Consider the following 22,455-nt stretch of genomic DNA (forward strand, 5'->3'; position numbering starts at 1 on the left):
ACGCCATCAATTCCATGTGAGTTTTTACTTTTAAGCAAGTTTATTATTTTCCTAATTTCAGAGGGAGAAGTGGGTGAGATTTCAATTGTATCAAATTGCATAGGTATGGCCTCTTCCATTAACAGCCTAGCATCTTCTAATGAACACCTGGATCCTACTATATCCACAACATTTTGAAAATGATTATTAAAAATATTTTCAACTTCTGACTTTTTGTTCGTAAAGTTTTCATTCAATTTGATGGTAATACTGTCTTCCTCTGCTCTTGGTTGACCTGTTTCTCTTTTAATAATATTCCAAATTGTTTTAATTTTATTATCAGAGTTGCTGATTTCAGACATGATACACATACTCCTGGATTTTTTAATAACTTTTCTTAATATAACACAGTAGTTTTTATAAGTTTTGATAGTTTCTGGGTCACTACTCTTTCTTGCTGTCAGATACATTTCCCTTTTCCGGTTACAAGATATTTTTATACCCTTAGTAAGCCATGGTTTGTTACAAGGTTTCTTACGAGTATATTTAACTATTTTCTTGGGGAAGCAGTTTTCAAATGCATTTACAAAAATGTCATGAAATAAATTATATTTTAAATTGGCATCAGGTTCACGGTACACCTCATCCCAGTCTAACTGCTGTAGGCTTTCTCTGAAATTTGCAATTGTTAAATCGTTGACTGAACGTACTACTTTGGAGAACTGTTTAGTATTGCTGAATGGAGCTATGTCATATATTGTAACTAGCTGTGCACCATGATCAGAAAGACCATTCTCAACAGGCTGAGCATTTATCTGGTTAAACTTATCTTGGTCTATAAAGAAGTTATCTATCAGTGAGCTGCTATCCTATACCACCCGAGTAGGAAAATCAATAACGGGTGTCAAATTGAAAGAACCGAGTAATACTTCAAGGTCATTTTTCCTATTACCCTCTTTCAGAGAATCTACATTGAAGTCCCCACAAATAATAATTTGCTTCCCCCTGTCTGACAGATAGCACAACAAGGAGTCCAAATTTTTCAGAAATAGATGAAAATTTCCTGATGGGGATCTATATACAGTTACAATTATAAATGTGCCTTTGTTTAATTTAAGCTCACAGGCACATGCTTCTATACGTTTCTCTACACAAAACTTTTTTGTTTCTATACTTTTTGCACAATGATAACTTTTGACATATATGGCAACTCCTCCTTTCTCCATATTTTCTCTCATTACATGTGCAGAGAGCTTATAACCACTTACATTTACCTTATCCATATCAGTAACAATGTGATGCTCAGACAGGCATAGTATATCTATTTCATTCTCAGCTTCTAAATCTTCTAAACAAACCACAAGCTCATCTACTTTATTCTTTAAACTCCCAATATTTTGATGAAATATACTTACATTATTTTTAATTATACTTTTATGAGAACCTTTCCTTATTCTAACATTTGCAGTATTCTCATGTCTGAGTTTCTCATTGTGCTTAGGCCTAGTTCCTATACCAGTGGTCACATGGCGTTCAGAGAGGCAGATTATGTCAACTGGGTTGGGTGACTTTAATTCATCAATGCACTTACCTAGGACTGAGATACAACATGGTGGAGATAAAATTTCTGGTGATTGGTGAAAATTTATAACTGATAGCTGTGATTGGTGATCCAATGTGCTAGAATTGTGCTGTTTAATTTCTTTCCTAAACTGAAGATTTGTTTCAATCCTGACCTCTCGTAGAACTTGACATCTTTCTGTCTTACCTATCCTAAAAAAGGTGCTGCTCCAACACCTGTAACCACTGGTATTTTACCATTCATGGCAGTGCCTCCCCCCCTTAAATTTCGTGCTATTACCCCAGCCAGTTTCCCCTTCCCTTTCCTGTTGAGATGTAGGCCGTGCCTGGTATAGTCCCACCTACTGAGATAATCAACAACCATCTGCACGAACAGTTCGACGACGTTTGCAGCAGCATGGACTATTAGTTCGGAGACCATGGCTGCGGTTACCCTTGACGCTGCATCACAGACAGGAGCGCCTGCGATAGTGTACTCAACGATGAACCTGGGTGCACGAATGGAAAAACGTCATTTTTTCAGGTGAATCCAGGTTCTGTTTACAGTATCATGATGGTCGCATCCGTGTTTGGCGACATCGCGGTGAACGCACATTCGAAGCATGTATTCGTCATTGCCATCCTGGCGTATCACCCGGCGTGATGGTATGGGGTGCCAGTGGTTACACGTCTCAGTCACCTCTTGTTCGCATTGACGGCACTTTGAACAGTGGACGTTATATTTCAGATGTGTTACGACCCGTCGCTCTACCCTTCATTCGATCCCTGCAAAATCCTACATTTCAGCAGGATAATGCACGACCGCATGTTGCAGGTCATGTACGGGCCTTTCTGGATAGAGAAAATGTTCGACTGCTGCACTGGCCAGCACATTCTCCAGATATCTCGCCAATTGAAAACGTCTGGTCAATGGTGGCCGAGCAACTGGCTCGTCAAAATACACCAGTCACTACTCTTGATGAACTGTGGTATCGTATTGAAGCTGCATGGGCAGCTGTACCTGTACGCGCCATCCAAGCTCTGTTTGACCCAATGCCCAGGCGTATCAAGGCCGTTATTTTGGCCAGAGGTGGTTGTTCTGGGTACAGATTTCTCAGGATCGATGCACCGAAATTGCGTGAAAATGTAATCACATGTCAGTTCTAGTATAATATATTTGTCCAATGAGTAGCATTTTATCATCTGCAATTCTTCTTGGTGTAGCAATTTTAATGGCCAGTAGTGTATCTTTCACAGCTATTCAGATGACTTTATCCATCTTCCCACTGATGCACATTGCATCCCCAGACTTAGCTGACTCCTCATTTGCAGATGACATCATTACACTAGGCGCTTCAGCTCGATTGCCACCACTACCACTACCGCCACCACCATCACCACCACCAGCACCACCACCACCTCTGCCAGCAGCATTAGAACTGTACCAGCCAGCAACGCCAGGAGCCTGTACCACTGCTACCACCATCATCACTACATCTCTGTCTGGAAGAAGAAGAAGCACCTGCCACACCCAGTCCAGCAACAACTAAACCTGCACCAGCCTCACATGCCGCAGCTGTGACTGCATGAGTCTCAAATGTACCAACTCCAGGTAAGAAACTGAAGAGCCATACAAAATCCTGTCCTGCTCCACAATCAATACCCTCCAACAACCCATCCCCAGACGATCGCTGCACACCACCTAGTACAGATACCCCACCTATTTATGACACCCAGAAAACCCACACGTAAGTCCCAAACATCAGTACCTATGGAGTCCTCTCCCATCCCACACCCACCATCTCCTCCAACACATTCCTTCATCCTATCACATCCTGATGTCAGATTCCTCAATCCTAAAAAGTACCTTTCAAACCTCAACATATCACACCTCATACCCCACAAAGACTTCATAATCATCAGGTCTTCTGATCCTGATTGTCAAACCCACTTACTGCAAAGACTACATTTTATCACCTTTGGTCTACATACCTCCCTGCTTCCACTCATCCCATCAGTACCAATATACCCACAACCACCACTCTGCCCTCTCACTCTCACTGCTGTGATCAAGGGGAATGATCCCGAGATCACAGTGGGGGAAGTTGAGCAGGAGCTAAATACAAATTCTGACTCCAAAATCGGAATAGCTCTTCGAATTCACCACCATCCTGGTCCTTCATTTCTCATCTGCTTCTTTTCTGAAGATCCCTCAACCATAGCTCACCTCCTTCAGAACGGAGTCTTCATCTATCAGTGTAAGCACAAAGTACAGCCTTCACCACTGCCACAGATGCCTCATCTCCAGTGGTCATTTAACTCCTTCCCAACTGCAAAAACTATCACCTTTGGTACTAAACTTCAGTTTGCATCCGTATGGAACACTTGCAACCAATAATGTCCCACTTAAACTCCTGTAAGTGTTCAGCCAAGCCCACTCTCACCAAACCTGAACTGACTACCCCAATCTTCTCTGTCGGCACACCACTTGACCCAAATAACTCCCTAGAACTTACTCCTACTGCTCAAGAGGTCATCCAATTCAGCACCACTGTACTTCAAAATATCGACCCATTTGAGCATCTACATATCCTCTCTCAAGTCACCCTGGCAGCCCATTCAGAACTTTGTTTAAATGCCACCGCCATATACTCATAAAACTACTCCCATTTTTCTCATTTTCCGAGCAGATACCCTTTCTGAATACTTTCCCACTCACACTTGAGCAGCCCCTCAAACCCCATAGCACCCAACCCCACGTCACAGCATAGATGTTCCTACCCATTCACCACAACCCTCACCCATCTATACACAACAGCCTTTTCCCTTTCTCCACAACTTCAACATCTGCTCTCTATCCTCATCCTCCATTCACTGTCCACTCTGATCTCGACTGTCTACTCATTAACTGGAGCAGAAACGACGTCATCATCATGATCTGAAACTCGTCATCTCCAAGCAGCTCACCATACGTCAGCTCCGCCACATCGGCATCACTCCATTGTTTTTCAGTGCTATCACATTTCGTTCAGCTTGCTATGATTGTTAACACTGTTGTTAAGTTCTTAAAACTAGAGGCTGAAGAGTTGTTATATAGCTGCTGCCAGCCAGTCCTTGCGTGAGGGAATGAAGTGACAATAAAGGAAAAAAATTCCGTGATCTGCTTACGGTTACCAGAATTAGTTGCTAGCAAACCGGGACATTTCTCTAAAATTAACTAAAAACGGCCATAGTTTGTGAATCATAAACTGGGTATTTCGGGACACTTTTCTTAACGTTAAAAAAGAGAAACACTTGTGCAAATTACTGCTGTATTCAATTGATTTAGTGAAATAAATAAATAAATGAACACTTTATACTGTAATTAATTTAATAAAACCCAAGGGACAGCATTCAAATGGTAATGAAATTTTACAATATTAGTACTGGTAACTCAAGAATTTTTTATTTTTAAACAGTAATACGAGATACAAAATTGTCTACTGAAACACTGTATGTTGAAGTGCGAAGTTCACGTAATTTGTTATCCTACACCTCACATTCATCTGAATTCTGAGCTTTGGAGAGTAGATCTTTGCACTGTATGATGTATTCATAAAACTTAGAGCAACTAATTTGTTAATTAAAAATACATTTAAATATTGAAACTTTACTCTCTCATTCTGCATTTAATTATTGCTTCGATCGTTGCTACTTGTAATCTGTTTCGTTCCTCAGTCCATTGCACATTCATGAGATGAAATAATCGTTTCACATTTGCATTATGCCCTGGAATACCGAAGACGAATTCACACAGATTCAGCAACTGAGAATATTGTTCTTCGCATCCAATCTGTCGAAAGAAATAGGTACATTTCTCCTGACATGATTTACTACCCCGTTATCGCTATTTTTGTTGATTTTTGAGTCAGTGAACTGCTTGAGTAAAGAAAACTGGTCAAACAATAAACTATCATCTAATGACAATGCTCTACCTTGTAGAAATGTTGTTGTCCTTGTCACATTGCTCCACTCAGGTTCTGCGTCCAGCAACATCCATTTAAAAATGAAAAACTCATTGAGATTTGTTGACTATTTTTCTAAATAAGCTGTACACGTTTCATAAAACTCTTCTGCATCAACAAGAAATTTTTGAATTTCGCTGATTAACGCAACCTCACTGTTCTGCAAGAGAGATGCCACTTCGAGTGGAATAAAACTTTCTGCTTTAAGATGTTCTATGGTTCTGCTAGTATTTTTCAAAATCGCAGCTACTTCTGTAACACTGCTGTCAGCTTTCTCAAGTTCAAGTATTTGTCTCTGAAGCACGCTCAACTGACTATGCAGGAACCACAGATATGCTTCCGTTAACGGATTCTGGAAGATGGTTGTCAGAAATTTAGGTGCCTTTTCTTCTAAGAGGAAGAATGATTTAAGAGCATCATTCAACTTCAGTACTCTCTCTACAGCAACAAACAAAGATAACCACCTTGTTTTTGTGTGTGACAACAATGCATGACACTCTATGTCCACAAACTCACAAAACTCCTTTAGACGCTCCGTTCGTCCTGTGTATATGGAGAAGTAATTGAAAACTTTAATTATAAAGGTTTCTACGTCAACAATCATCACGTCAGTGGCTGTCTTGGCAGCATTGTGTAGTATGTGACCAGGGCAGCTAACTCGTAAAAGATTTTCGTTTACTTCGCTTTACAGTCTAGCAAATATATTGTTTGTACCTGCTCGTCGCACTCCTCCAAAATTAGTGTTATCATTGTCACCGCAAAATGCAATACACTTACTCTTATCAATTTTATTTTCTTCTAATGCAGTAATTCAGTGCATACTTATTGTAGAGGCGGTTTCATTTGGCACCGAAACTAATTTAAGCAATTTCACTTGAATGCCATTCTGAGGTGTAAAATACTGAACAATTAATGGAAATATTTTTTCAGCCTTGTGATTACTCGCATCTGTAGCTATTGAATAATAGCGGAGCAGTGAAGGGTCATCGCATATTTGTTTGTCAGTGTCAGGTGGCAAAGCTGCGTTCAAAAGTGCTGTTGTTCTGGTTCCGCCCAATGTCATACTATTCGCTGTGGCAGAATCGTTTAAAAGATTGGAGCTTAGCCTAGAAGTACAGTCTACAGATTTCAACGACATAATTATGATGTTTAATGGTATGGTAACACATGGTTAATTCCGCTGCTGTTACTGACTGCCTCTGTTTTGATGACTTTGTAAAAGAAAAGCTGTCTATTTTTTTTTAAGTGCTAGCAGAGCACAGTTTGACTTACGCTTTTGGCTGCCTAAATGATCTGTAGTATCTGCCCTTCTTCCATGTGAAATGGAAACATATGTCTTGCATATTACGCATTGCACTTCATAGTTCCTCATTTGATGAAAGACCATTCTTCTGTATATTTGTCTTGAAAGGAACACTTTCGCTTCGACATTTGAAGCTCACTTCACACACACGCAGATATGAACTAAGCACAATAAGCCTCAGACAGAGAACAACATAGCTGAAACGTCTTAATTGAACTGAATCCCAAGACAACAGTTAATAATAGAAAGAAGCGTTACGCGCAACAAATGCCATTGATAGACGCTGGCAGGTGCAACAATGAAACAAAAATCAATATTTTGCTTAACAGTGACAATTGAAATATAAATCCACGCCAGCATTTGGGAAGAAATAGACGGTATGAGAGTGTTTCTTTTGGCATCACAAAACCGAGACTAAACTAGCGTCCCGAAGCAATTTTCAGAATGCTCATTTTTTAAATCCGAAACCGGGACTGTCCCGGAAAACCGGGACGTCTGGCAACCCTAGACCTGTTACTGTACGCTGACATGAGAAAAGTCATGGCATACTGATATGCACATATACAGATGGCGATAGTATCGCATACACACGGTAGGAAGGCGCATGTATTTGGCGGAGCTGTCATTGTACTCAGCTAATCCATGTGAATAGGTTTCCGACATGATTAAGGTCGCGTAACGGGAATTAACACACTTTGAACGTAAAACCGTAGTTGGAGCTAGACGCTTGGGACATTCCATTTCGGATATCGTTAGGGAATTCAGTATTCCGAGATCGACAGCGTCAAGAGCGTGCCGAAAATACCAAATTTCAAGCAATACCTCTCACCACGGACAACAAAGTAGCCGACGGCCTTCACTTAACGAGCGTGAGCAGCGGCGTTTGCGTAGAGCTGTCATTGGTAACAGACAAGCAACACTACGTAAAACAACCACAGAAATCAATGTAGGACGTACGAAGAAAGTAACCGTTAGAGCTGTGCGGCGAAATTTGGCGTTAATGGGATATGGCAGCAGACGACAGACGGGAGTGCCTTTGCTAACAGCACGATATCGCCTGCAGCGCCTCTCGTGGGCCTCCGACCATATCGGTTGAACCTTAGACACTGGAAAACCGTGGCCTGGCCAAATGAGTCCCGATTTCAGTGGGGAAGAACTGATGGTAGGGTTCGAGTATGACGGAGACCCCATGAGGCCATGGACCCAGTTTGTCAACTAGGCACTGTGCAACGTGGTGGTGGTGGTGTGGGCTATGTTTACATAGAATGGACTGGGTCCTCTGGTCCAACTGTTCCGGTCATTGACCGGAAGTAGTTATGTTCGGCTATATGGAGACCATTTGCAGCCACTCGTGGAGTTCAGGTTCTCAAACAACGATGTAATTTTTATGGATGTCAATGCGCCATGTTACCGGGCCACAGTTGTTCGCGATTAGTTTGAAGAACATTCTGGACAGTTCGAGCGAATGATGTAGCCACCCAGATCGCCTGACATGAATCCCATCGAACGTTTGTGTGACATAATCGAGAGGACAGTTCTTGCCCAAAATCCTGCAGCGACAACACTTCCGCATGGGCGGCTATAGTGGCAGCATGTCTCAGTATTTCTGCAGGGGACTTCCAACGACGTGTTCAGTCCATGACATGTCGAGTTCTGATAAAAAGGTGGTCCGACACAATATTAGGAGGTTTCCATGAATTTTGTCACCTCAGTGTAAACTGAAGAGCAGGTCATTGTGAAGTAGAAAATAAATTAAATGTTGTTATTGTGGTCTTCAGTCCTGAGACTGGTTTGATGCAGCTCTCCATGCTAATCTATCCTGTGCAAGCTCCTTCATCTCCCAGTACCTACTACAACCTACACCCTTCTGAATCTGCTTAGTGTATTCATCTCTTGGTCTCCCTCTACGATTCTTTCCCTCCACGCTGCCCTCCAATGCTAAATTTGTGATCTCTTGATGCCTCAGGACATGTCCTGCCAATCGATCCCTTCTTCTAGTCAAGTTGTGCCACATACTTCTCTTCTCCCCAATCCTATTCAATACCTGCTCATTAGTTACATGATCTACCCACCTAATCTTCAACATTCTTCTGTAGCACCACATTTCGAAAGCTTCTATTCTCTTCTTGTCCAAACTATTTATTGTCCATGTTTCACTTCCATACATGGCTACACTCCATACAAATACTTTCAGAAACAACTTCCTGACACTTAAATCTATACTCGATGTTAACAAATTTCTCTTCTCCAGAAACGCTTTCCTTGCCATTGCCAGTCTACATTTTATATCCTCTCTACTTCGACCATTATCAGTTATTTTGCTCCCCAAATAGCAAAACTCCTTTACTACTTTAAGTGTCTCATTTCCTAATCTAACTTCCTCACCATCACCCGACTTAATTCGCCTACATTCCATTATCCTCGTTTTGCTTTTGTTGATGTTCATCTTATATCCTCCTTTCAAGACACTGTCCATTCCGTTCAACTGCTCTTCCAAGTCCTTTGCTGTGTCAGACAGAATTAAAATTTCATCGGCGAACCTCAAAGTTTTTATTTCTTCTTCCTGGATTTTAATACCTACTCCGAATTTTTCTTCTGTTTCCTTTACTGCTTGCTCAATATACAGATTGAATAACATCGGGGAGAGGCTACAACCCTGTCTCACTCCCTTCCCAACCACTGCTTCCCTTTCATGTCCCTCGACTCTTATAACTGCCATCTGGTTTCTGTACAAATTGTAAATAGCCTTTCGCTCCCTGTAATTTACTCCTGCCACCTTTAGAATTTGAAAGAGAGTATTCCAGTCAACATTGTCAAAAGCTTTCTCTAAGTCTACAAATGCTAGAAATGTAGGTTTGCCTTTCCTTAATATAAATAAATTAAATAAAGCCTTATAAATCTGTTATTGAAAACCGTATCAAAATCCCTACAGAAGTTGCAGGTGGCTTAGTGGCTGGTATACTGGACTCGTATTTGGGAGGACGTCGGTTCAGATCCCAATCCGGTCATGCAGATTTAGGTTTCACGTGATTTCCCCAAAATGGTACCTTTGAAACGGGCGCGACCGATTTCCTTCCTTATTCCTTCGCAATCCGGGGTTGTGTTCCATCTCTAATCCCCTCACTATCGATGGGACGTTAAACTCTTATCTTCTTTCCTTCTTTTTATAGCAGTTCCTGAGGTTAGCCTGAGCAGACAGAGAGAATCAAAGCATTTTAGTTGATGTATGTAAGAAGAGAAGACGAAGAATAAGAGGAAGAAGAACGATAGAAGACGTCGAAATCTACGAGTATATTCGGCGGTGAATGGAGGGAACAGCTTAACCCTTTCAGATACTATCGTTACAATTGTGTACATTAATTTTCGCGACGTCTTAACTCCAATAGAAATATTTTTCCTCAATTGGGAGCTGATGTACACATTTGTAAATGTTCATTCTTTTCACGGTGCACAAGTGCTGCCATCTGCTGTGCAGCGCTATAAACATATCAACAGATTAATGTAGCAGCGCAGAGCAGTTTATGACCTTTAAAGTACCTGGTAGTCTTTGGTAAGCTATAACCCACAGTATAGTTGAGTACCAGTATTGTTGTTTTGCACGAACATTGTAGAATGTTCGATTTATTTATTACAACAATCAATATTTCAAAATCATTTGTTTTAGTCAACAATAAGAAGCGATGTTTTTCTGTGTGCACAATTCTAGCCATGAGGTCCCAAGAACAATGTTTTACATAACACCCTAGATCACGTGATCTGGGATAACTCTGAGTATCTTGTGTTTCCTTCACATGAAGTGCTTGTTGGAACAGTTTCATTTTATCCTGACGATGTATGAGTTTTGACTAGGATTTATTCAAAACATGAAGTATGTTGTATTAATAGGTATTGTTATGAGCAACAATTTGGAAAATAGACATAGCATTGAAGCTCCAGTTGATGACAATGTCTGTTAGGTCTACTGCAAATTATTATTTTAGGGAAAACCACTACTGATATTATTATTTGTGAATAGTTCAGTTCTGTTCATCATGTCGAAGAAACAGTATTTCAACATTGAGCGAGATGCAGATGCCATTTTAGAGATGGAGAGGTGTCAGACTTCGATTTATCATCAGATGAAGAATCAGTTCCTGATGTAGAATCCTACTGTACTTCAAGAGAGAAGGAAGTGAGAGTGGGGGCTGACAAAATAAACAGGGGAGAAGTCAATGATGAGTCAACTGCAAGCGGTGTGTGCAGTGACAATGGTAACAACGATAGTGATATTCAAGACAGTGATCCACTTACCAGCAATGAGCTCAGTGATGTAAAATACATTTTGTCAGAAAAAAGGACATAAAGTGGCGTCATCGTCATCTCTCTATACTGGATTCATATTACGAATGGGAACAATGTACTGAAGAACAGGAAATACTGTCTCCTTCAACTTATTTCAGCAAGTACATTATCAATGATCTGTTCAGTACTATGGCTGATATGACAAACCTATATGCCTTGCAGAGTGAACAATTAGCAATTTCAAACAAACTACACCAGCGGAACTCCAAATCTTGTTTGGGCTTCATATAATTATGGGAGCTCTAAAATTTCCTAGAGTCCGAAAATATTGGGACACAACATTGAAAATGCAATTATTCTTGGACAGTATGCCCAGAAATAGATTCTTCCAACTCAGAACAAATTTACATCTTGTTAACAACATGGCTATACCAGCAGACAATAAAGACAAGTTGTATAAAGTTCGGCCTATATATACTGCCATCCGTAACAGATGTCTGGAGTTATCTGTGGAGGAAGAGCTTGCTGTTGATGAGGCAATAATCCCATTCACAAGGAAGCTGTCAGTAAAACAGTATGTGAAGGGAAAGCCTTCTCCGTGGGGTATCAAAATGTACATGTTATGTGTTAAGAGTGAACAAGCCTATGACTTTATTCTTTATCAGGGAGCATCGACTGAATTTCAGACATCTTTGTTGAAGGAATTTGGCCAAGGTCCAACAGTAGTTTTACAATTAGCCCAGAGAATAAAAAACCAAATGGGGCATAAGATATATTTTGACAATTTCTTTTCTTCAAAAAATGGCTCTGAACACTATGCGACTTAACTTCTGAGGTCATCAGTTGCCTAGAACTTAGAACTAATTAAACCTAACTAACCTAAGGACATCACACACATCCATGCCCGAGGCAGGATTCGAACCTGCGACCGGAGCGGTCGCTCGGCGCCAGACTGTAGCGCCTAGAACCGCACGGCCACCCCGGCCGGCGTCTTTTCTTCGTACAAGCTTTTCCAAGCGTTGAAACAAGAAAAAATTTGTGCTACTGGAACTGTCAGAGTTAATCGTTTTGCAAATCCTCCTCTAATACCAGATAAGGAGGCAATGAAGAAGGAAAGAGGATTTTCAGCAGAAATTTGTAGCGCAGATGACGTAACACTGGTAAAATGAGTTGACAACAAAACGGTTGTTCTAGGCTCTAATTTTATTGGAAAAGGAGAAATTGACAAAGCTGAACGCTGGGACAAAAAAAAGAAAGTAAATATGTTAGTATCGATCGACCAGAGATTGTAAAATGCTACAACCATGGCATGGGCGGAGTTGATCTTTTTGATCAATTGATGTCATACTACAGAATATTTATAAAGTCAAAGAAATGGACACTCAGAGCTATTTTCCATGCTGTAGATTTTGCTGTGGTAGAGAGCTGGCTCGAATACAGGAAAAATGCTAGTGCAGTTGGTCTACCAACGAAGAAAATAATGGATCTCCTACACTTCCGTATGAAGCTGGCTGATGTTCTAGTGTTAAGTGGGATGGATACCTCGAATAGAAAACGAGGCCGACCATCTGCCACAACTCCAGATATACCTGTTCAAAGACGACGAGGAGAAACTAGGCCTCCTGAAGAGATTCAGTTTGATGGAACACAACACTTGCCTCTTCATGAAAGTGGTGCACTGCCTACCAGGTGCAATGTAACGTACATCTTTGTTTGTCAAAGAAAAAAAAACTGTTTCCGTTCATTTAATGTCAATTAGAACCACATAATGAACATAATTCCTGACTCATTTCATTTTTAATTAATACTATGATGAATTTTGCATGTATTTTGTGTGTAAATGATTTCAAATTTATGTGTAATGTTTAAATAAATTAGTTTTGTCTGCTATGATTTCAGTGTTAATTGAGACCCAGTGTACACAAATGTGTCCAAAATTTTTTTCGAAAATGGTAACATATCTTTTTATAAAAGTTGCATCTAAAATCATTAAAAAATCATCCAAGTCCATTAAAGTATTTAAAAAAATGTTCCTTCATCCAGAAAAAATTCGCGTCTGAAAGGGTTAAGAGTCGCGAATCCTGAAATGCGGTGGCGTCCGGCGCCTGGACGTCGTGACCGAAGACAATGCAGCGAATACTGCGCGGCGCGAGACTCATCACCAAGGCGGCCATGGCTTTTGTTGAACACGTGTCAGTCCACTTCAGGAACGTTATTGACCACAAACCATTGGCTCGGCTCACACATGCTGCTTTATGATAGGGTTCATTGCCACGCATGCACAGTCATTGTCTCCGAATTGTTCCTCTACTACTGTAAGCAATTCACAATGTCGCAAAATGTGCTCATATCCTTTCGCATCTACCGTTTTTTTAAGCGCAATAAGGGGAAGACATTTTGACCCTCGAAAACACCCGCATACCCTAGCACCACCTGCTCCGCACTGTTGGCGCTAAACATGATGGTAGGAAACGTTCTCCAGGCATTCACTAACCCCCCCCCCCTGCCCCCGCGAATGCGACTCCCCCCCCTCCCGCCTCTCCCCCAAGGAATTGCACAAGGTATAGCGTGATTCAACACTCTAATTTCCTGCGATTGATTTACAGCTACCCTCCGCAATGCTCAACGGTCCCTGTCCGTCAGTTCATGAGTTCTGCCTGGCCTTGGTGTAGCTTTGCTTGTTACTTTGCGTTCCCATTCCACAAACAGTCGACCTGGACAGCTTTGGAAGGGTTGAAATGTCTCTGATTGATTTGTTACTCAGGTGACATCCAGTGACTGGTCCATCTTCGAAGTTACTGAGTCGCTGTTACTGCTAGTCGCACGAGTTTTGGAGCCAACTGGGACAGTACACAGCCGGCTTCGTACCATCAGTTTGGCCTCCGGACATCCATTACAAACGACTGTACAAAATGCGCACAACAGCGCGGTGCGCGGAGGAAGTGGGGATCAAAACACATATAATAGAAGCTTGATGAGTGGCGTCGGTCCCTTCATTGTTAGTGCAAAATTTGTCTGACGTCTGATAATGATCTCTGTGTACATGTCCTTATATGAGACAAGAATTAACCAAACAGAATGGCACGTAATAACTGCTGCCACGAACCCGATTGAGAATGCACAGGACCAGTTGAAACTTGCAGTGCGTCGTTGTACGAATGATCTTTACGCGCTGGGTGACCTCACGAGGGCAGCCGTTATTGTGTGTGACGGATACACGGGAAAGGCGCCCTAGTGAATTTTGTGCCCTGAGCCAGACTACAAATCCAGAGGTCGCGCTTTCGATTCCCTGTCAATCCTAGGATTATTGTTACTTATAACTTCTTCCACCTCTGGCAATGTTCATTGATGTGTAAAATGAGATGCACTGTGGTTCTGAAGCCACGTTAAACTGCAGCCCGCCCTCCTCCCCTTATAACAGGGTGGGAGAGTCAGCTACAATGTCGGAGGAAGGCAACGGCGTTCGACTTTCAACGAGGCCATGCCTACTAAAGCACTTTGCTGTTCACAACAGTCTTCAGATTGATGAGTGCATTATTATTCCTGGAAACTACTTGTTCACTATCCATGGCCTGCCTTCACCCCAGCAGTCCTCGCGCACTTGAAACACTGCCTAAGCACCACAGCATACCTGCACTCTGGAAGTCCCTGGTCACCGCACTGTGTTTTACTGGAGTGTGGAAATGTCAACAATTATCAGCCTCAATGAAGATTACTTGGATGTCATAAAGAGGACCAAAGAAGATGGGCAGTGATTTCACGCTGATACAAAAAGAAATCAATTGTTTCCAAGGAATGTAGAAGATCAAAGACTGTAACTTGCTCAGTTCAAATGAGCATCAATGTGGAACTCCGGAGGACTCTTGCTTAGAAGTACATAAGCCTATGAATCATCTGAAGAAGAGGACACGTTATTTCTAAAATATATTTCGATGTATTCGTTACAGTTCTTGTTCGAGCATCTCTAGTCCTCTTTATCTACCTACTGTGCAAGTTGCTGCGAGCTGCGAGGGCTAGTAGTCTTTCGCCGACCTTTTCTGGTCGCACATTTTACTGGGCGCAAATTTCACAACGCTCAGTTTACGGAACACCTGTGTGACAGGCTTGAGCGGCTAGATCCCGACCACTTTGTGGACTACCAAAGAGTAGGGACGGGCTAAACACTTAGCTACCGATATCAGTTATCACAGTTAAGTTATTTTTAGGTAACGGTTACTTACAACAGTTGTAAGTAACCGAAAATAACTCATTTGTACTACCAATTGCAAAAACATTATACCTGCACATCCAGTACAAGTATTTGTGCATACGGCTTATCATTGTAGCAGTCGCACAACAGTGGCAGTTACTGTTGTCATTAGTAAATGGCAGCAATATCTGCTGAACTGTGTCATAAGCTGAGCAGGCTATGTATATGTAGCAGTCTCGTGCTCACTTGGCTTCCAGAATCTTTCAGTTAATGATATTTCAAAGATTATAAGGTGTGTCATGGGATCGTGACCTGAATTGAAGTATAGACATCTGCAGTCGTTGGAGCAATCACATTCACTGTTATGGTAAATTTTCTAAGCGTTTTTTCCCTTTCTTCTCTCTTCTTCTTTTTCTTTTTTTTAATTCGCTGCGCATGACTTGTACGATATTTCTTAAAGCAGAAATCACACTTCGCGAACTCCTTATCTAAAACAGAGAAGTAGTTCCACATTTGGCTGGTATTGGGTTTCTTGGTACACCGTCGCTAACGAAGACGAACGAAAAGTATCCTTGTAGCGTCTTCGACAAACGAAAAAGGAAGGGACTCAAGTTATCCATTCTGGTTACCATCAACCTCTAGTATTTCTATACCTTTGTAAATAACCATTTATTCCATCAGTTATTTACATGGAAGTACGAATATATTTAAGTCACCGTGATTTAAGCGTGGCCAGATAGAGTGCGACCGAATTAGGAGGACATTCAGTGGTAAACAGATGGCGCGCAATATTAGCAGTTACCAATTATTTCTATGGGAGTACGAACGTCGCATGGTTACTGTTTTCATTATTCACGGTAAGACAGAGCGACAGGGAAAGGTAATTAGGGAAGTACGATGTACGTTGGCAAACAAACGACGCGCGGCATAAGCAGTAGTTAAAAAAATTGACGGGTGCTGATAATGGGTTATTTCTCTAACCGTGAATACGTAATAACCACTCATGTTTTCCTATTAAGTAATTTTTTTCAACTCCACCAAGGTGCACGCGAGCGTACTGCAAATCGCGAGGAGCAGCAGCGTGGTATCGAGTGCAGAATTTGATCTCAGATGTGTGCAAAGATGTGCATTTTGGAACTGATGCCGTTATTTTGGTTATTGTTTTCTTTTCATTTAACAGTAAAGTTATTTTATTAGTTTAATAGGCTTATTCTTTCATTCCTTGCTGCAGTTGAACCTAATCCGACAAAATGCAAGTGGTGCAATACATTTATATGCAGTTTATTTGTTGCAGCAGTCATTAAGTTATGCGACACATTAACGTAAGGTTGTCTTTTGTAGAAGCATATAATAGTGAAAATCCATTCACCATTATGGTCTCACACAAACATGGTCAAAAGTCCTCGCAGATTATAAAGTTGTACAGCCTATTTTTAGCTCGGCGTTGTGTCATATCTGGAAGCCCATTGTAGCTGTTTTCTGTCTACATGTGCAAACTATCCATAAGGTACACTGTTGACAATTAAGTGAAGCTTAAGCCATCATGTTGTGGTGAAATGCATCTGTGACTGACTTCAAAACCTAATCCTCTACGGATACATCGCAGAATGTAAAACAAGCTATTTTCAACCTAGCTGATTGAATAAAACATGAGTTTAATTCCAAGATAGTTACTGCCAGAAGATCACGGCTGACAACATTTACATGGTTATTCAGGAACAGTAAACGTTCTAATGCTATTCTTATCAAATAGTTCAAATGGCTCTGAGCACTATGCGACTTAACTTCTGAGGTCATCAGTCACCTAGAACTTAGAAATAATTAAACCAACTAACCTAAGGACATCACACACATGCATGCCCGAGGCAGGATTCGAACCTGCGACCATAGCGGTCACGCGGTTCCAGACTGAAGCGCCTTTAACCGCACGGCCACACCGGCCGACTGCTATTCTTATCCCCCAGTTTGAATTTTACTTTCATTTTGGAGATTCCTGTGCATTCTCCAGGCACAGTTTTAAAACGCAGCCTAGTGTATGTAACTTGAGCAGAAACCGGACCTTGAATTAAAGTAAATAATGTAATCGACGCGTAAAACTGTAATTCACAAGCATATTTTTGTTTTATGTAATACGATGGTGGCCACCCTCGGTGGACGAGCGGTTCTAGGCGCTCCAGCCAGGAACCGCTCTGCTGCTACGGTCGCAGGTTCGAATCCTGACTCGGGCATGGATGTGTGTGATTTCCTTAGATTTAAGTAGTTCTAAGTCTAGGGGACTGATGACCTCAGATGTTGAGTCCCATAGTGCTCAGAGCCATTTTGTAATACGATGGTGCAAATGGTTCAAATGGTTCTAAGCACTATGGCTGGCTCTGAGCGCTATGGGACTTAACATCTATGGTCATCAGTCCCCTAGAACTTAGAACTACTTAAACCTAACTAACCTAAGGACAGCACACAACACCCAGCCATCACGAGGCAGAGAAAATCCCTGACCCCGCCGGGAATCGAACCCGGGAACCCGGGCGTGGGAAGCGAGAACGCTACCGCACGACCACGAGATGCGGGCAAGCACTATGGGACTTAACACCTGAGGTCATTAGTCCCCTAGACTTAGAACTACTTAAACCTAACCAACCTAAGGACATCACACACATCCATGCCCGAGGCAGGATTCGAACCCGCAACCGTAGCAGTAGCGTGGTTCCGGACTGAAGCGCCTAGAACCGCTCGGCCACAGTGGCCGGCGTAATACAATGCTGATCATACGATATTACATGTACAGTCGGACATATCAGAAAATGCATCAGATTCTATGATAGTTCAACCCAAACTATTTACCTTACAATTAGCGCTTCTGTAGAACTGGCTGTAAGTATCTATGCCCAGACCTCTTGTTTGGCATAGCGGTAATACAATGAGATGGCTAAAATAATGAGATAGCGATATGCACATATACAGATGGCGGTAATATTGCGTAGACAAGGTATTAAAGGGCGTGCTTTGGTGGAGCTGTCAGTGGCACTCAGGTGATTTCGTGTCAATAGGTTTCCGACGTGATTATGGCCGCACAACGGGTATTAACACGCTTTGAACGCGGAATGTCAGTTGGAGCTAGACGCACGGGACATTCCATTTCGGAATTTGTTAGGAAATTGAATATTCGGAGATCCACAGTGTCCAGAGTGTGCCGAAAGTACCAAATTTCAAGCATTGTCTCTCACCACGGACAACTCAGTGGCCGACGGCCTTCACTTAACGACTGAGAGCAGCGGCGTTTGCGTAGAACAGTCAGTGCTATCAGACAAGCAATACTGCGTGAAATAAACACAGAAATCAATGTGTTACGTTCGTCTTAGGGTAGTGCGGCAGAATTTCACGTTAATGGGCTGTGGCAGTAGACGACCGACTGGCGTGCCTTTGCTAACAGCACGTCGTTGCCTGCAGCGCCTCACTGGGCTCGTGACTGTCGGTTTCACCCTAGACGAGCGTAAAACCGCGGCCTGGTCAGGTGAGCCCCGATTTCAATTAGTAAGAATTGATGATAGGGTTCGAGTGTGGCCTAGACCCCGTAAAGCCATGGACCCAAGTTGTCAACTAGCCACTGTGCAAGCTGGTGGCGGCTCCATAGTTATGTTCAGCTGAGACCATTCACAGTCATTCATAGACTTCCCGTTCCCAAACGACAATGTCATGTTATCGGGCCACAATTGTTGTGGATTGGTTTGAAGAACATTCTGGACAATTCGAGCGAACAATTTGGCCCACCTAGATCTCTCGACATGAATCCCAACGAACATTTTTGGAACATAATCGATAGTTCAGTTCATGAACAAAATCTTGCACTTTCGAAATCATGGGTGGCTGTAGAGGCAGCACGGTTTAATATTTCTGCAGGGGACTTCCAACGGCTTGTTGAGTCCATGCCACGTCGAGTTGCTGTACGATGCCGGGTAAAAGGAGGTCCGACACGATGTTAGTAGATATCCCACGACCTTCGTTACCTCAGTGCTAATTATACAGGGTGTATGAAAAAGGATGGTGCAAACTTACACGGCTGAAAGTACCCGATAATAGAAGCACAAATGTCAAGTACATATGGGTTCTAAAACGCATACCTTAAGAGCTGTGAGATATTCTTGATTTTCAATATTGTGAAACAAATCTTTTCTACTGCAAGTTCTTTGCTTTCCATATTTTGGGACCAAAAGAAGAAAAGCAATCCAGTTGACATGTGCAGTAAAATGCATACCTTTATGGCTATGAGCTCTCCTCAATATTCGGTATTTTGGAACACAACGCTTCTAATGAACAAGTGCTCATAACTTTTAAGGTATGCATTTTAGAGCACATGTTTACTGGACATTTTTTTCTTGTTTTGGACCCTACTACCACTTCCCAAAATATGGAAAGCAAAAAGTTTGCAGTAGAAGAGTTTTGTTTCACAATATTTAAAATCAAGAATATCTCATAATATGCGTTTTAGAGCCCATGATGACTTGACATTTGTGCTTCTATTATCGTGTACTTTCAGTTGTGTAGGTCTGCGCCATCCTTTTTTATACACCCTGTATACACAACCCTCACTCGTGTATCAGTAAATCTATTAGTGAAAGCTGTACCGAATCTCTACAGTATTTTCTTAAGTAGCCTTCACATACAGACAAAAAAAAAAAAAAAAAAAAAAAAAAAAAAGAATTGGCGGGGGTCTTAACCTGCGTGTGTAGACGATAACTTTTTAAACATTTATCATTTTGTGCTATGGCAAAAGCACTCCCGCCCCAGACGGAAGCAACGTAATACTACGGTGTGATTTCGTAGATTACGTTTTAGGGATTACCAAACACCCACAGACACTCAACCTGGAGGGTTCCATTGAATCTGCAGCAAACAAGAAATAAAAGAAATGTGTTTCCCACACTTCCAGCCATTAGTCAAAAAGAGTCCTTCAGAATTTGTTGCTGGTCGGCTATTAGGTCGAATAACGTAAACGTTTTAGGTAATGTGTCACTAACACATCAACGACTTTGACTTTTGCAAAAGTGTTATTACGGCCTTCGTTGCAGCGCAAATCAATAGTTTCTTGGAAGTTGGAACTTGCAAGAATAGATTAGCGTGAGAGCTGCATGAAAACGTTCTACGAATTGGATTCCACAAAACAATAATCTTAATATATCATTCTTAAATTTTAATTAAGCCTCTTTGTAAGGTGTTTAGTGACTGTATCTCTTTATAGCTTATTTAGCCTGACCAGATCAGGGACTTAGCCCTCTCTTACTTCTGACCCGGAACAACATATACCAAAGATATTACAAAAACATTTACAGGTATAAATATAGTAAAAACAGTAATAATAGTAAAGGGTATTAAGAATGATACTGACCAGTTTAGCACACTTGAACGCATGTTTATAGTGGAAGGGATGAAGGAAGAGGAGAAGATTGAAATGACAATGACAGTGCCTGTCAGGAAAGAACAGAATTTAAATTAAGAACTTTGGCAACATGGGGCAGGGGAAAGTTGTGTGGGAGGAGGGATTGACAAGAGTGAGCCGCAGATGAGTATATGGCAGAGGTGACTATTGTGATAGTAGTTTCAAAGGAATTTAATTTCTCTTACTGTTCGAGGAACATTGTTCTGAAGTCGAGTTCCTGGTACAGAAAATGATTTAGAGGACATGACAGTGTTATGCTGTAGTACAGAGAGGATTTTACTTTGTTGAGAACGAGTATTTCTGCTGAGTTGTTCAGGTTGAGAAGACGACAGAGCAGACATAGAGTTTGATAGTCTCTACGCTTATTGGCACGCAACTATGATAACTGTTCGTAGACAGGAGTGATGTCTAAATAGCGAACGTCACGAATCTATCGCACACAAGCATTCATCACCAGTTATATTCTGCTTGAGCTTTGGTACAAAAGTCCTTGGTGAATGGGATCGCCAGAATCGGGCATGGGGAGTATTAGTGACTCTACGTGCTCAATTTTAAGCGGCATATCTTTTGCTATTTGGCATCTGAGCAGGACTCCTTCAGGCGGAATCATACATGTAATTCTTAATACATTGTAGGGCTAGGTACACACAGTATTTAATACGTTGCTCATCAGCGTTAACTTAATATTACTGCAGAGTCACATTAAAAGTTGGCCTGCTCTTCTAACAAAAAGTCATATAAACGACGATATATACTCAGGTCCTCTAAGCATAGCAATACGGTTACACATGGCGGCAAAGTGCAACCGTTGGGGCACAACACATTGTGGTAGGTGATTTACGGTGTCGTATCTGTTCGGCCAGCCAAAAGAAAGATGCAGTTAACATCCACTTCCTTACCGTGCTGGCACAATGGAGATGCGACCAAATGTATGCGACGTAGATGCTTCCTGCAACAGCACTGGTTGCAGATGAGGCATCTTATAGTGTTCTTGAGCCTTCTGGAGCATCGATGTTTCTCGAGACAGAAATTAGATAACAGCACCGTGTTCACTTCGGCAGAATCTTTGCTTTTTAATTTTGAGATCTCTTGACATTTGGTATTCCACTTCTCTCTGATCATTTATTTGATAGCGCTTGAGAGGTCTGTAGTTGGTAATTCCATGTGTACCCCTCCGCATCATAAATGGCTGCTTTGTCTAGCTTGTCCATTGTTTCATCGCCAGGAATGCCGTTGTCAGAAAATTTTATGGTAAACTGAAACAGAAATTCCAACATCAGCCACAATCGGGAACTGAAATGAATTCAGTGGTGACAAGTGTAAATTAGTTCCGGACCGGAACTCAAACGCAGATTACTGCTTTGCGCGAGCAGTGACCTTAACATAACCTCTTTTGCTGTCCGAGCACACTTCCCGTCCAACCCAAATTCCCAACTTGTCGCAGACTACTTACATAGATCCTCCTGTCCACCATACTCATTGCTCCCAGCCTCAGAGTGATTAATGGAAGAATTTGGGAGAGGGGGTGCAACCTCACAGAAAGGATCTTTAGTGACCGTCAGATATATGGTATACCTGATGAAATGAAATAGAAGTTTTGACCTCAGTTGTAGTTGGGAATTGAAATGAATGCAACTACGAGGAGCGAAAATTTGTGCCAGTTCAAGACTTGAAGCTGGATTTCCCACTTTAAGCGAGCAGTCGC

The sequence above is a fragment of the Schistocerca americana genome, chromosome 8, assembly GCF_021461395.2.
Source record: "Schistocerca americana isolate TAMUIC-IGC-003095 chromosome 8, iqSchAmer2.1, whole genome shotgun sequence".
In the NCBI taxonomy this organism is placed as follows: Eukaryota; Metazoa; Arthropoda; class Insecta; order Orthoptera; family Acrididae; genus Schistocerca; species Schistocerca americana.